This window comes from Xenopus tropicalis, chromosome 8 (assembly GCF_000004195.4).
Source record: "Xenopus tropicalis strain Nigerian chromosome 8, UCB_Xtro_10.0, whole genome shotgun sequence".
Lineage (NCBI taxonomy): Eukaryota > Metazoa > Chordata > Amphibia > Anura > Pipidae > Xenopus > Xenopus tropicalis.
In genome coordinates, this window is record NC_030684.2 from 37,596,933 (window position 1) to 37,610,954 (window position 14,022).

The 14,022-nt window shown below is 43.3% G+C and overlaps 1 long non-coding RNA gene across 1 annotated transcript; it reads right to left on the reverse strand.

Annotated features, from left to right (window-relative positions):
* Positions 1-7,342: 7,342 nt before the first annotated feature.
* On the reverse strand, positions 7,343-11,302 carry LOC116406551. The gene is made up of 3 exons (XR_004219558.1): positions 11,126-11,302; positions 10,253-10,380; positions 7,343-7,991 (listed from the first exon to the last, which is right to left on the reverse strand). It is a non-coding gene; the product is annotated as an uncharacterized LOC116406551 (long non-coding RNA).
* Between the last annotated feature and the right edge of the window lie 2,720 nt (positions 11,303-14,022).

The window sequence follows — 14,022 nt, forward strand, 5'->3', positions numbered from 1 at the left end:
AATTAATTGGACATTATTAGAAATAAAAGAAAGTCTATCCTGGACCGCTGGCACTGAAACTTCCTTAGGAAAATTTGGAAGAACTTGCGGATGAAACCCAAAATTGGCATAAAAAGGAGTTTGTTTAATGGAAGAATGCACAGAATTGTTATATGCAAATTCCGCTAGTGGCAAAAGTTCATACCAATTGTCTTGTAAAAAAGACGAAAAACAACGCAGATACTGCTCAAGAGTTTGGTTAGTTCTCTCTGTTTGACCGTTGGATTCAGGATGGAATGCAGTAGAGAGAGCAAGTTTTATTTTTAAAACATTACAAAGGGTTCTCCAAAATCTGGAGGTGAATTGTACCCCACGGTCAGATATAATTTCGTCCGGAACCCCATGTAAACGAACCACCTCCCTAATGAAAACTTCAGCAGTGGTTACTGCAGACGGAATACTGGTCAGAGGGATGAAATGTGCCATCTTGGATAACCGGTCAACAACCACAAAAATAGTATTGAAACCATGAGAATGAGGGAGTTCAACAATAAAGTCCAAGGAAACTGACCCCCAAAGTCTGTCCGGTATAGGTAATGGATGAAGAAGACCTAAATGTTTGGTGCGTGATTCCTTAAAACGGGCACAAACTTCACAAGACAAAACATATTGATTACAGTCTCTGATCATTCCTGGCCAATAAAAAGATCTTTTAGCTAAATCAACAGTCTTGCGCCCCCCCATGTGACCTGCTAATGGATGATCATGAATTAATCGAAGAACATCCAATCGCAAAGCTTCTGGTACAAAAATTCTATCCTTAAAAAATAGAAGACCATCTTTATTCCGAAGTTGATCAGAAGGAACTACAGAAGAGGATTGTTCCAACATCTTAGCAACTAGATCAGTTTGTAATAACAAAAAATTTTGAGGTCTAAGGATGGTATCAGATTGAGTTTCAACATTTTCATCATGGAACATACAAGAAAGGGCGTCAGCTTTATGATTTTGAGAACCAGGTCTGTATGTTATATGAAAATTGAATCTGGAAAAAAATAAAGCCCAGCGAGCCTGTCTTGGTCTTAAACGTTTGGCTGTACGTAAATATTCCAGATTTCTATGATCTGAAAAGATGAGAATAGGGTGGGAGGAACCTTCTAGATATTGACGCCATTCTTCGAAAGCTACTTTGATGGCCAAAAGTTCTCTGTCAGAAACGTCATAGTTCTTTTCGGAGGAGGAGAGTTTTTTTGAAAAAAAAGCCACAGGATGAAGAAAATTCTGCAAACCAGACCTCTGCGAAAGGACAGCTCCCACAGCAGTCTCTGAGGCATCCACTTCAACAACAAACGGCAATGAAGGATCAGGATGCTTGAGGATAGGAACCGACGTAAAAAGTTCCTTTAATTTGTCAAAAGCAGACTGAGCTTGGGAAGACCACTGAAAACGTTTAGTGGTACTGGTTAAGTCCGTGATGGGAGAAATAATCTTTGAGAAATTGCGAATAAACCTCCTGTAAAAATTAGAAAAACCGATAAATCTCTGTGTCGCCTTACGACTAGTCGGAACTGGCCAATTCAGAACTGCTGACACCTTCTTAGGGTCCATGAGAATCCCATCAGTTGAGATGACAAAACCAAGAAATTCAATAGAGGTCTTGTGGAACTCACATTTTTCAAGTTTAGCAAACAATGAATGTTCCCGTAACCTGCTAAAAACTTTTCTCATGTGAATCTCATGTTCTGTAATTGAAGAAGAAAAAAACAAAATGTCATCCAAATAGACTATAACGAATTGATCAAGGAAGTCTCTAAAAATGTCATTAACGAGGTGTTGGAAAGTGGCGGGTGCGTTACATAATCCAAATGGCATCACGAGATATTCAAAATGACCGTAACATGACCTGAAAGCTGTCTTCCATTCGTCTCCCTTACGAATTCTTACCAAATTATATGCACCACGTAAGTCCAATTTAGAAAAAATCTTAGCCTCTCGTAGGTTCTGGAACAATTCTGGAATTAAGGGAAGAGGATAACGATTTTTCACAGTGATCAAATTTAATTGCCTGTAGTCGATACAAGGTCGTAGCGAATGATCCTTTTTCTCAACAAAGAAGATACCGGCCCCAGCTGGAGACGTGGATGGACGAATGAAGCCTTTTTCAAGATTTTCATCGATATACTTTTTCAACACAATCAATTCAGGTTCAGACAACGGATAAATGCGACCAAAAGGAATGGCGGCCCCCGGCAATAAATCGATCGGACAATCGTACACCCGATGAGGAGGAAGAGTGTCAGCGCCTTTCTCATCAAAAACATCTTTGAATTCATGGAGGTAGTTAGGAACAACAGCAAATTGAGTGTCAGTTGCAGGAGCCACTACCATCGAATGAGATTTCTCTAACAAATGAGAAGAACAAGTCTTAGAATCAAAATGAATGTCCCCAGTGTTCCAATTTATTGAAGGGTTGTGCAGTCTTAGCCAAGGAAACCCCAGAAGAATAGGGAATAAAGGAGAAGCGACAACATCAAACGAAATGGTTTCAATATGTTTAGAGTCCAAAAATACTTCCAAAGGTAAAGTCTCTAGGGTAACGGGACCAGAAGTGATGGGCGAACCGTCAGCTGTCCTCAACGATAGTGGTTGCATCTTGGGTCGGGTGGGCACCGCGTGTTCTTTAATGAAGTCGAGATCCATAAAGCAACCACAGGCTCCCGAATCAATGACCACTGTGCTTTTGAGACAGTCCTGAGGCCACTGTAAAACAACAGGGAATGAAAGAGATGTTGGTTCTCTAAAAGTCACACAGGGAGACATGGCAGGACATCTAGTCTTACCCTTAGGACGAGTTGGGCAATCCTTCAGGAAGTGACCAGGTTGACCACAATATAGACATAAGTTTAACTGGCGTCTACGGGTACGTTCCTCAGACGATAAAGCAGACCTCACTAGGCCAATTTGCATGGGTTCAGAAGTATCACCCCCATGGGCAGCAGCTTGAAGATTCCCAGAGGTTCTTGGGGATAACCAGGACACTGAAGAAGGCTGAAGTCTTTCTGCACGTCTTTCCCTCAAGCGGCGGTCAATCTGGACAGAAAGGTCAATAAGTTCCTCAAGACCCTGAGGAACTCCCACACGGGCCAATTCATCTTTCAGAGTTTCTGACAGCCCAATGCGAAACTGATGTTTTAAAGCCTGCGTATTCCATTCGGTATCAGCAGCATAGCGACGGAAATCCGACACATATTCTTCTACAGGCCTTTTACCCTGTGTCAAAGAGCGTAGAGCCGCTTCAGCAGTGACTTCTCTATGGGGGTCATCATACAGCTGAGCCATAGCATGAATGAAGGTATTAGCATCAATAAGGATAGAACTGCGACGCTCCAACAACCGATGAGCCCACGTCTGTGGTTCCCCCGATAACAAAGAAATCATCACTCCCACCTTAGTTTGTTCTGAAGAAAAGGTATAGGGCTGAAGAGAAAATAATAGTCTGCAGCTATTAATGAAAGTGCGAAACTGACGTCTGTCACCAGAAAATTTATCAGGAAGCGGTACCTTGGGTTCGAAAGGACGTCCTGTGTATTCAGCAGAAGGAGAGGCAGACATAGCAGGTGCAGCAGGTGGAACAGGGTTAGATGGATCACTCAGCCCTTGAACCTGGGTTTGTAAGTGCTGATAACTACCTTGCAAGTCTCTCACAGCTTGAGTTAGTGATGCCAATTGCTGGGATATTTGATCAAAAGGGGAAGCAGCAGATTCCTCAGCCGGATCCATCTTTACCTTGGCGAGGTGATACTGTCAGGCTTACCTCTGCCAGATGCTTGGATTGCAGGAAGGACGACTGAAGCACTCCCCTACGCTTCCCACTGAGTTCTCAGATCCTGGGTATGTAGACAGGGTGAGCTCAGATGAGGAATAGCAGAGGTGCTAATAACTGCGGCACAGATCTCTGCTGGGTGCAGGAGACAGGAAACAGGATTAAGCAAGCGAAGTCACAAGGCAGGCCGTAGATCTGGACAGGTAGCAAACAGGAACGTGATGAACAAGCCAAAAGTCAGGACAGGCAGCAAACTTGGGGAGTCGAGGTCCAAAGTCGAAGTCACAACCGGGAGTTCAATCAAAATGCAGAAGGAAGACGAAGTCGGGAGCAAACGCAGGGGTCAAACCAGAAATCAGGAACAGGAACCGCTTAGTGTCAATCAGTAAAGACGATCACCTCGCACATTGTCAAAAGCAGACTGAGCTTGGGAAGACCACTGAAAACGTTTAGTGGTACTGGTTAAGTCCGTGATGGGAGAAATAATCTTTGAGAAATTGCGAATAAACCTCCTGTAAAAATTAGAAAAACCGATAAATCTCTGTGTCGCCTTACGACTAGTCGGAACTGGCCAATTCAGAACTGCTGACACCTTCTTAGGGTCCATGAGAATCCCATCAGTTGAGATGACAAAACCAAGAAATTCAATAGAGGTCTTGTGGAACTCACATTTTTCAAGTTTAGCAAACAATGAATGTTCCCGTAACCTGCTAAAAACTTTTCTCATGTGAATCTCATGTTCTGTAATTGAAGAAGAAAAAAACAAAATGTCATCCAAATAGACTATAACGAATTGATCAAGGAAGTCTCTAAAAATGTCATTAACGAGGTGTTGGAAAGTGGCGGGTGCGTTACATAATCCAAATGGCATCACGAGATATTCAAAATGACCGTAACGTGACCTGAAAGCTGTCTTCCATTCGTCTCCCTTACGAATTCTTACCAAATTATATGCACCACGTAAGTCCAATTTAGAAAAAATCTTAGCCTCTCGTAGGTTCTGGAACAATTCTGGAATTAAGGGAAGAGGATAACGATTTTTCACAGTGATCAAATTTAATTGCCTGTAGTCGATACAAGGTCGTAGCGAATGATCCTTTTTCTCAACAAAGAAGATACCGGCCCCAGCTGGAGACGTGGATGGACGAATGAAGCCTTTTTCAAGATTTTCATCGATATACTTTTTCAACACAATCAATTCAGGTTCAGACAACGGATAAATGCGACCAAAAGGAATGGCGGCCCCCGGCAATAAATCGATCGGACAATCGTACACCCGATGAGGAGGAAGAGTGTCAGCGCCTTTCTCATCAAAAACATCTTTGAATTCATGGAGGTAGTTAGGAACAACAGCAAATTGAGTGTCAGTTGCAGGAGCCACTACCATCGAATGAGATTTCTCTAACAAATGAGAAGAACAAGTCTTAGAATCAAAATGAATGTCCCCAGTGTTCCAATTTATTGAAGGGTTGTGCAGTCTTAGCCAAGGAAACCCCAGAAGAATAGGGAATAAAGGAGAAGCGACAACATCAAACGAAATGGTTTCAATATGTTTAGAGTCCAAAAATACTTCCAAAGGTAAAGTCTCTAGGGTAACGGGACCAGAAGTGATGGGCGAACCGTCAGCTGTCCTCAACGATAGTGGTTGCATCTTGGGTCGGGTGGGCACCGCGTGTTCTTTAATGAAGTCGAGATCCATAAAGCAACCACAGGCTCCCGAATCAATGACCACTGTGCTTTTGAGACAGTCCTGAGGCCACTGTAAAACAACAGGGAATGAAAGAGATGTTGGTTCTCTAAAAGTCACACAGGGAGACATGGCAGGACATCTAGTCTTACCCTTAGGACGAGTTGGGCAATCCTTCAGGAAGTGACCAGGTTGACCACAATATAGACATAAGTTTAACTGGCGTCTACGGGTACGTTCCTCAGACGATAAAGCAGACCTCACTAGGCCAATTTGCATGGGTTCAGAAGTATCACCCCCATGGGCAGCAGCTTGAAGATTCCCAGAGGTTCTTGGGGATAACCAGGACACTGAAGAAGGCTGAAGTCTTTCTGCACGTCTTTCCCTCAAGCGGCGGTCAATCTGGACAGAAAGGTCAATAAGTTCCTCAAGACCCTGAGGAACTCCCACACGGGCCAATTCATCTTTCAGAGTTTCTGACAGCCCAATGCGAAACTGATGTTTTAAAGCCTGCGTATTCCATTCGGTATCAGCAGCATAGCGACGGAAATCCGACACATATTCTTCTACAGGCCTTTTACCCTGTGTCAAAGAGCGTAGAGCCGCTTCAGCAGTGACTTCTCTATGGGGGTCATCATACAGCTGAGCCATAGCATGAATGAAGGTATTAGCATCAATAAGGATAGAACTGCGACGCTCCAACAACCGATGAGCCCACGTCTGTGGTTCCCCCGATAACAAAGAAATCATCACTCCCACCTTAGTTTGTTCTGAAGAAAAGGTATAGGGCTGAAGAGAAAATAATAGTCTGCAGCTATTAATGAAAGTGCGAAACTGACGTCTGTCACCAGAAAATTTATCAGGAAGCGGTACCTTGGGTTCGAAAGGACGTCCTGTGTATTCAGCAGAAGGAGAGGCAGACATAGCAGGTGCAGCAGGTGGAACAGGGTTAGATGGATCACTCAGCCCTTGAACCTGGGTTTGTAAGTGCTGATAACTACCTTGCAAGTCTCTCACAGCTTGAGTTAGTGATGCCAATTGCTGGGATATTTGATCAAAAGGGGAAGCAGCAGATTCCTCAGCCGGATCCATCTTTACCTTGGCGAGGTGATACTGTCAGGCTTACCTCTGCCAGATGCTTGGATTGCAGGAAGGACGACTGAAGCACTCCCCTACGCTTCCCACTGAGTTCTCAGATCCTGGGTATGTAGACAGGGTGAGCTCAGATGAGGAATAGCAGAGGTGCTAATAACTGCGGCACAGATCTCTGCTGGGTGCAGGAGACAGGAAACAGGATTAAGCAAGCGAAGTCACAAGGCAGGCCGTAGATCTGGACAGGTAGCAAACAGGAACGTGATGAACAAGCCAAAAGTCAGGACAGGCAGCAAACTTGGGGAGTCGAGGTCCAAAGTCGAAGTCACAACCGGGAGTTCAATCAAAATGCAGAAGGAAGACGAAGTCGGGAGCAAACGCAGGGGTCAAACCAGAAATCAGGAACAGGAACCGCTTAGTGTCAATCAGTAAAGACGATCACCTCGCACTGGACTGAAGGCCGCGGCGTCTTTTTAAACGCGATGCGCATGCGCCTGTTTTCGCGCGGAAATGCGCCGAAGCGTGCGCACGCCGACGTGACCGCGTCAATGCGCGCTCGCAGATACGCACGGGTGCACGCGAATAATCGCGCATGCGCTGAACTGGCGGCTTAGCGCGAGCAGTGCGGATCGCCTGACACATAAGAACTTTGTTCTATCTATTTATCAACTTTAAATAAACTATATTTGACTTGAATGGCTGCCCCCAAGGCCACAGAGCACCTTATTTATATGAACTATAGGGTTGCTTCTGGAGGAAAAATGCAATTTTTACCAGGGCAGGGTAACAGAATGTTATGTTTTTATATACATGTGAGCAGTAACGCCACATCAAGGAAAATGTCCATTTACACACCTATTGCAGCAAACAGCTCACTTGAGCAATAGTTTCCTAGCTTGCTAGGCACTGGCTGATATAAGCCGTTATTGGACCCTTCTTCCTTAGTTTAGACTGGGAGGTGTAAGAAACAAAAGTTCCCTATTGGGATATCTACAATAACACACACATTGACGTTTTTCCTTATCCAAAGATCCATTGGGAGCTTGTCAAAAATCGAATGGTAAAATCCAGCTTGCAGCTCTGCTTTTCTTGAGGTGGTATAGCCTTCCATAATATTTGTCTACTCCTTTCAGTCAAGGTGCTGTTGTGGTTGGTTCTAGAGGCAAACACTTGCAGCAGACAGTTGTAGATAGCAGATCTGACATTGATAGATGGACATACCCATGGATGGTATGTTGCCATGATCACTTGCTGTACAGGCAGTTTCATGTTCTTCCACATAAGCACAGACAATGCTTTACTCCTTCCAGTTGGAATCCACATACTGTAGGACAGGTCTTCCACCTTATCTTTCTTGGGGGTCTCAGCGCCGAATCCTGGTTGAATTTCTCTTAACTTACCTGCTGGTGGCTACAAAAGAAAGAAAAACACTTTGTTGCATGAGATATATTCTAAAATATGGGCACATTTATTTGTACCTGAAATGTACCTGAAATAGATTCTGCGCTGTATGTTCCTTGCTATAGGGCAACAGGGCATTCATTTTGGAGTGGGGCCATGATTACTTTATCAACTCTCTCAGCTGCCATTTCTTAACCTGCCTATTGACACCACAGAAGAGAATCTTTGTAGATGGCCAGCAGATTGTATGTTAGCCTACTACAGGGGTCATCTGGTCAAATAAGGCCAGAGCCTACCACCTTACAAATACACATAGAGGATCATTTATAAAGACTGGGCAAATTTGCACATAACCCATGGCAACCAATCAAAAGATTGAGTACATTGTTCTGCCTGCAGTCGGCTGAAAAAAATCTAATCACTTAATGGTTGCTAAGGGTTACTGCCCAGGTGCACATTTGCCCATGGCTTATACAGTGGAGGAAATAATTATTTGACCCTTCACTGATTTTGTAAGTTTGTCCAATGACAAAGAAATGAAAAGTCTCAGAACAGTATCATTTCAATGGTAGGTTTATTTTAACAGTGGCAGATAGCACATCAAAAGGAAAATCGAAAAAATAACTTTAAATAAAAGATAGCAACTGATTTGCATTTCATTGAGTGAAATAAGTTTTTGAACCCTCTAACAAAAAAAGACTTAATACTTAGTGGAAAAACCCTTGTTTGCAAGCACAGAGGTCAAACGTTTCTTGTAATTGATGACCAAGTTTGCGCACATTTTAGGAGGAATGTTGGTCCACTCCTCTTTGCAGAGGCTGTCTCTGTGCAACTCTGAGCTTGAGCTCCCTCCATAGGTTTTCTATTGGATTAAGGTCCGGAGACTGACTAGGCCACTCCATGACCTTGATGTGCTTCTTCTTGAGCCACTCCTTTGTTGCCTTTGCTGTATGTTTTGGGTCATTGTCGTGCTGGAACACCCATCCACGACCCATTTTCAGTTTCCTGGCAGAGGGAAGGAGGTTGTTGTTCAGGATTTCACGATACATGGCTCCGTCCATTTTCCCGTTAATGCGAATAAGTTGTCCTGTGCCCTTAGCAGAAAAACACCCCCAAAGCAAAATGTTTCCACCCCCATGCTTGACGGTGGGGACAGTGTTTTGGGGGTCATAGGCAGCATTTTTCTTCCTCCAAACACAGCGAGTTGAGTTAATGCCAAAGAGCTCTATTTTGGTCTCATCAGACCACAGCACCTTCTCCCAGTCACTCACAGAATCATTCAGGTGTTCATTGACAAACTTCAGACGGGCCTGCACATGTGCCTTCTTGAGCAGGGGGACCTTGCGAGCCCTGCAGGATTTTAATCCATTGCGGTGTAATGTGTTTCCAATGGTTTTCTTGGTGACTGTGGTCCCTGCTAATTTGAGGTCATTAACTAATTCCTCCCGTGTAGTTCTAGGATGCTTTTTCACCTTTCTCAGAATCTTTGACACCCCACGAGGTGAGATCTTGCGTGGAGCCCCAGAGCGAGGTCGATTGATGGTCATTTTGTGCTCCTTCCATTTTCGAACAATCGCACCAACAGTTGTCACCTTCTCTCCCAGCTTCTTGCTAATGGTTTTGTAGCCCATTCCAGCCTTGTGCAGGTCTACAATTTTGTCTCTGACATCCTTGGACAGCTCTTTGGTCTTTCCCATGTTGGAGAGTTTGGAGTCTGCTTGATTGATTGATTCTGTGGACAGGTGTCTTTTATACAGGTGACTAGTTAAGACAGGTGTCCTTAATGAGGTTGACTAATTGAGTAGAAGTGTCTAACCACTCTGTGGGAGCCAGAACTCTTAATGGTTGGTAGGGGTTCAAAAACTTATTTCACTCAATGAAATGCAAATCAGTTGCTATCTTTTATTTAAAGTTATTTTTTCGATTTTCCTTTTGATGTGCTATCTGCCACTGTTAAAATAAACCTACCATTGAAATGATACTGTTCTGAGACTTTTAATTTCTTTGTCATTGGACAAACTTACAAAATCAGTGAGGGGTCAAATAATTATTTCCTCCACTGTATATGAGTGCCAGTATTAGTTTGTTATTTATAAAGTAGAATATTTTTTCCAAGCTATACCTCTGAAAATGTTTATAATGTTTCAAGTATTTATGCATTTTCAAATAGCCTGAGGTGAATGAAAAAAAAAACACACATGAAAAGCTCATATAAAGAAAACAGCCAATTAGCCTCCAGAACCAAAAACTTGGTGCAGCCATGTACTTACAATTTCGGGCCAGAAGGTGTTCGTTGCTTTGTATTTTTTAGCTTTCTCCAGTTGATCCCAGCATAGAATGTGTGTTCCCTGATGTTACCATTTACTCCTAAATGTTTGTTCTTGTCCATCTCCAGAAGCTAAAGAAAATGCATGAACATTTATCTGAATAGATCTTATGTCAGCCACTATCCAACAATAAAGGGCTGTCCAACTCAAGGACTGTGATTGGATTCATCCCACCAAGAAATTGTAGTGGCCACCAGTTCCCCCAAACCAGGTAGTTATTTTTGTATTCCTGACTTGGTGACAAGTTTTGGTTGAATAAAAACAAGATTTACTACCAAATAAAGCCCCCTGTAAGCTGATAGTGTGCATAGAGGCCCCTAATAGCCAATCTTAGCCCTTATTTGGCACCAATCTTAGCCCTTATTTGGCATTTGACATTAACTTTTATGATGCTTGTGTTGCTCTCCAAGTCTTTTTACGTTTGACTGTGGCTCATGAGTAAGCAGCGTAGTGGGGTTTTCACAGTGAGGGCAGTGAGGTTGGGGAATGCCCTTCCGAGTGATGGCAGATTCTGTTAATGCCTTTTAGAGGGGCTTGGATGAGTTCTTGAACAAGCATAGTATCCAAGGCTATTGTGATACAAAAATCTACAGTTAGTATTGATGTTGGTATATTTAGTTTATGTATGTGAGTGTATAGATAGGTCAGTATGGGTCTATGTGGGTGTGCTGGGGTTTGCTTGGAGGGTTGAACTTGATGGACTTTGGTCTTTTTTTTAACCCAACTTAACTATGTAACTGACCCCAAATTTGAAATGTGACAGAAGTACTGCAAGATTAGTAAGCAGTGAATTTTTCAGTGTGTAATTGTTCCTACCGAACTATGTCAGAAGGCCGAGCATTTCCTGGTTCATGTGACTTGGGAAATCAAGCTTCAGAGGAACAAGTGATGTGGCAAATGGCTGCCTGCCAGTGGCGATTTCGTACATGATGACACCAAATGACCACCAGTCTACTCCAGCATCGTACTTCTCCAATGATAAAACCTTTAGAAAAAAGGAGAACTAATTACACTGAGTAATAGAAACACAGTTACAGGGTTGGACTGGGGGTTGCAGGGCCCACCGGGGCTCCCCCAAGGTATGTGTCCCCAGCAGGGGCCCCCGCCGTGCACCCCTACCCCCCGCCGGATGTCCTCCCCTGAATGTGCATTTGTCAACGCATCAGGGGAGGACATCGGCGGCAAGGGAAGCGTCAACAGGGTCGGGCCTCTGGGTACTTTCCTGGTGTCCCGGCGGCCCAGTCCGACCCTGCACAGTTATATTAAATTTATACTTTCATGGGAAAACATGTTTTTTAAAAATGCATCAGTTAATACAGTAGAGCTTCTCCGGCAGAATCAAGCACTGAAATCCATTTTTCAAAAACAGATTTTTTTTATATTTAAGTTTGAAATTTCACATGGAGCTAGCCATATTCTTCATTTCCCAGGGTACCACAGCTATGTGACCTGTTCTCTGATAAACTTCAGTCACACTTTACTGCTGAGCTGCAAGTTTGAGCGATACCACTCCAGCTTACTTACTTTCAAGATTAAAAGCTCAGTCCCTTTGTTAAATGTATATTGAAACAGTAGAATTCATAATGAATCAGATAAAAGTGAGAGTAGGATTGGCCAGACTGGGGATGATTTTGACATAGTTGGCCAGCTTGAAGTATATTGCAATATATGGACAAACAATCCCTGTTTTGCTTAAAGAGGAGGTAATTTCTTGATAGCTTAATGCACAGACTGTCTTAATGTCCTGTATATATTGATAATGAATGAGTGCAGAGGATCTCTTGTTGTCTATATGTACTTTGTGGTCAAAACCTCTTTGCTCCCCTGCCTAATGGTTTAAAATTTAGTGGTTGAGCACAACTTTCCCTTTTTTGCTATAGGCAGTAGAAGTTGTTTTGAGGTGGGAGCTCAACAGTCTTGTTCTAACCCAACGATTTACAAGTTGGTAGGTTCCAAAAATAAAGAAATAATGCTTTTAACCTTTAGGGTCAAAATGTGGATTGAGGAACTTTAAAGAAGGAAAGGCGTTTTGGTGTTTGTTTAAGCTCCCTCTGTTTGTTTATGATAGCAGCTGCCATTTAGCTTAGTCTCAACAACTTCTGTGTTGCAGCTCTGGCTGCTGGTATCTCAAATTACACACAGTTGAGAGGGGGAGAGATGAGAGATGGGGGGAAGTGGAGAAGGGGGGGATGAGCAAGCTGTGCAGACTCATGCTGTATCCTGAATGATTTTTCTGAGAGAAGGAAGTCTAATACCGAAGAACATGTGTACACAAAAGAAGAAAAGAAATCCTGTGTTTCTTTTGATAGAGGATTCAATCAAAAGAAAGAGTGTGAGTGTTATGGCTTTATTTACATAGCCCTTTCTGATAAAGCTTACTTAGTTTTAACCTTTCCTCATCTTTAAAAAAGCATGTAAAGTCATAAATCATAATCCTTGTGTGTATTATTTAGACCAGTGGTTCTCAACCTTCCTAATGCCATGACCCTTTAATACAGTTCCTCATGTTGTGGTGACCCCCAACCATAAAATTATTCCTAAGACTATTGGAAATATGTGTTTTCCGATGGTTTTAGGCAACCGCTGTGAAAGGGTCGTTCGACCCCCAAAGGGTTCCCGACCCACAGGCTGAGGACCGCTGATTTAGACCAAATGAAATAAATCTGCAATATAAACTTATTAAAAACTCTCAACCGGTTTTTAATTACTATTTTGCTTCTTATTCTATTCCCCGAGGAGCTTTGCTACAGCTACCTACACAGCCAGGACTTGGCCGTCCTGATGTGAAAAAAGCAAGGGACTCTGTAACTTAAAAAAAAAACGAAAGCAGGGATTGTCCTATAGCAGACTCGAAAAAAAAAGCACAGGACTTTGTTTACTGCAGCATCATTGGTCATTTGCTAATAAGTGCACATCAGGCAAAGATAAGGAAGTGAAACAGAGAGTGAAATCCGGCTGCACACACTGAGGAGTACAGAGCTCCTGTTAGCTGTGTTTTAACCCTGTTTTAACGGCTTTGCCGTCCCTTTGAACCCTTAAAATCACGTGACTTTTGGTCACGTGAACACGAAAATAAAATATGTTTTAAGTGCACTTATATTTAACGCTTCCTTTGCCTACTTTACTTATGCAAATTCAGATTCGGTATTCAGACAAATCTTTCATGAAGGATTCGGGGTTCGGCTGAACCCAAAAATAATGGATTTGGTGCATCCCTAATATAAACACTGATGTTAGATTTTGACTTTACATCACCTTTAACGCTCCTCTGTTTTGGAAGGGACAGTAAGGGCAGCCACACTGACTACAGAACAGTGTCTTTCTACATATCCTCCAGTAGCACTTCTATTACTGCTGCACCCTTTTCAGGGTTGGACTGGGCCGACAGGAGACCGGGAAAAAACCCAGTGGGCGCTGCAGACCCCACCAGCTCAGCCTGCTCCCCAGTTGCTGCCCCTGCTCCACCCACCTGTAAGTCTGCGCTCCCCCCCTCTGGAAGTGAGGGAGGGGGTGTAGTATGTGGCAAGGACTGGGGTTGAGGACCCTCAGGCGGAAGCCCCAGTGGTCCCCTGGCACCCCAGACCAACACTGACCCTTTCTACAAGGCCTAGATATATTGATTTGCTTTTATATCTGCAACTCTGTACTTATCACTCTAAGCTCCCCCTGCAGATATGGTAGTGCATGCTCCCCTATACCACTGGGGTCCCTGA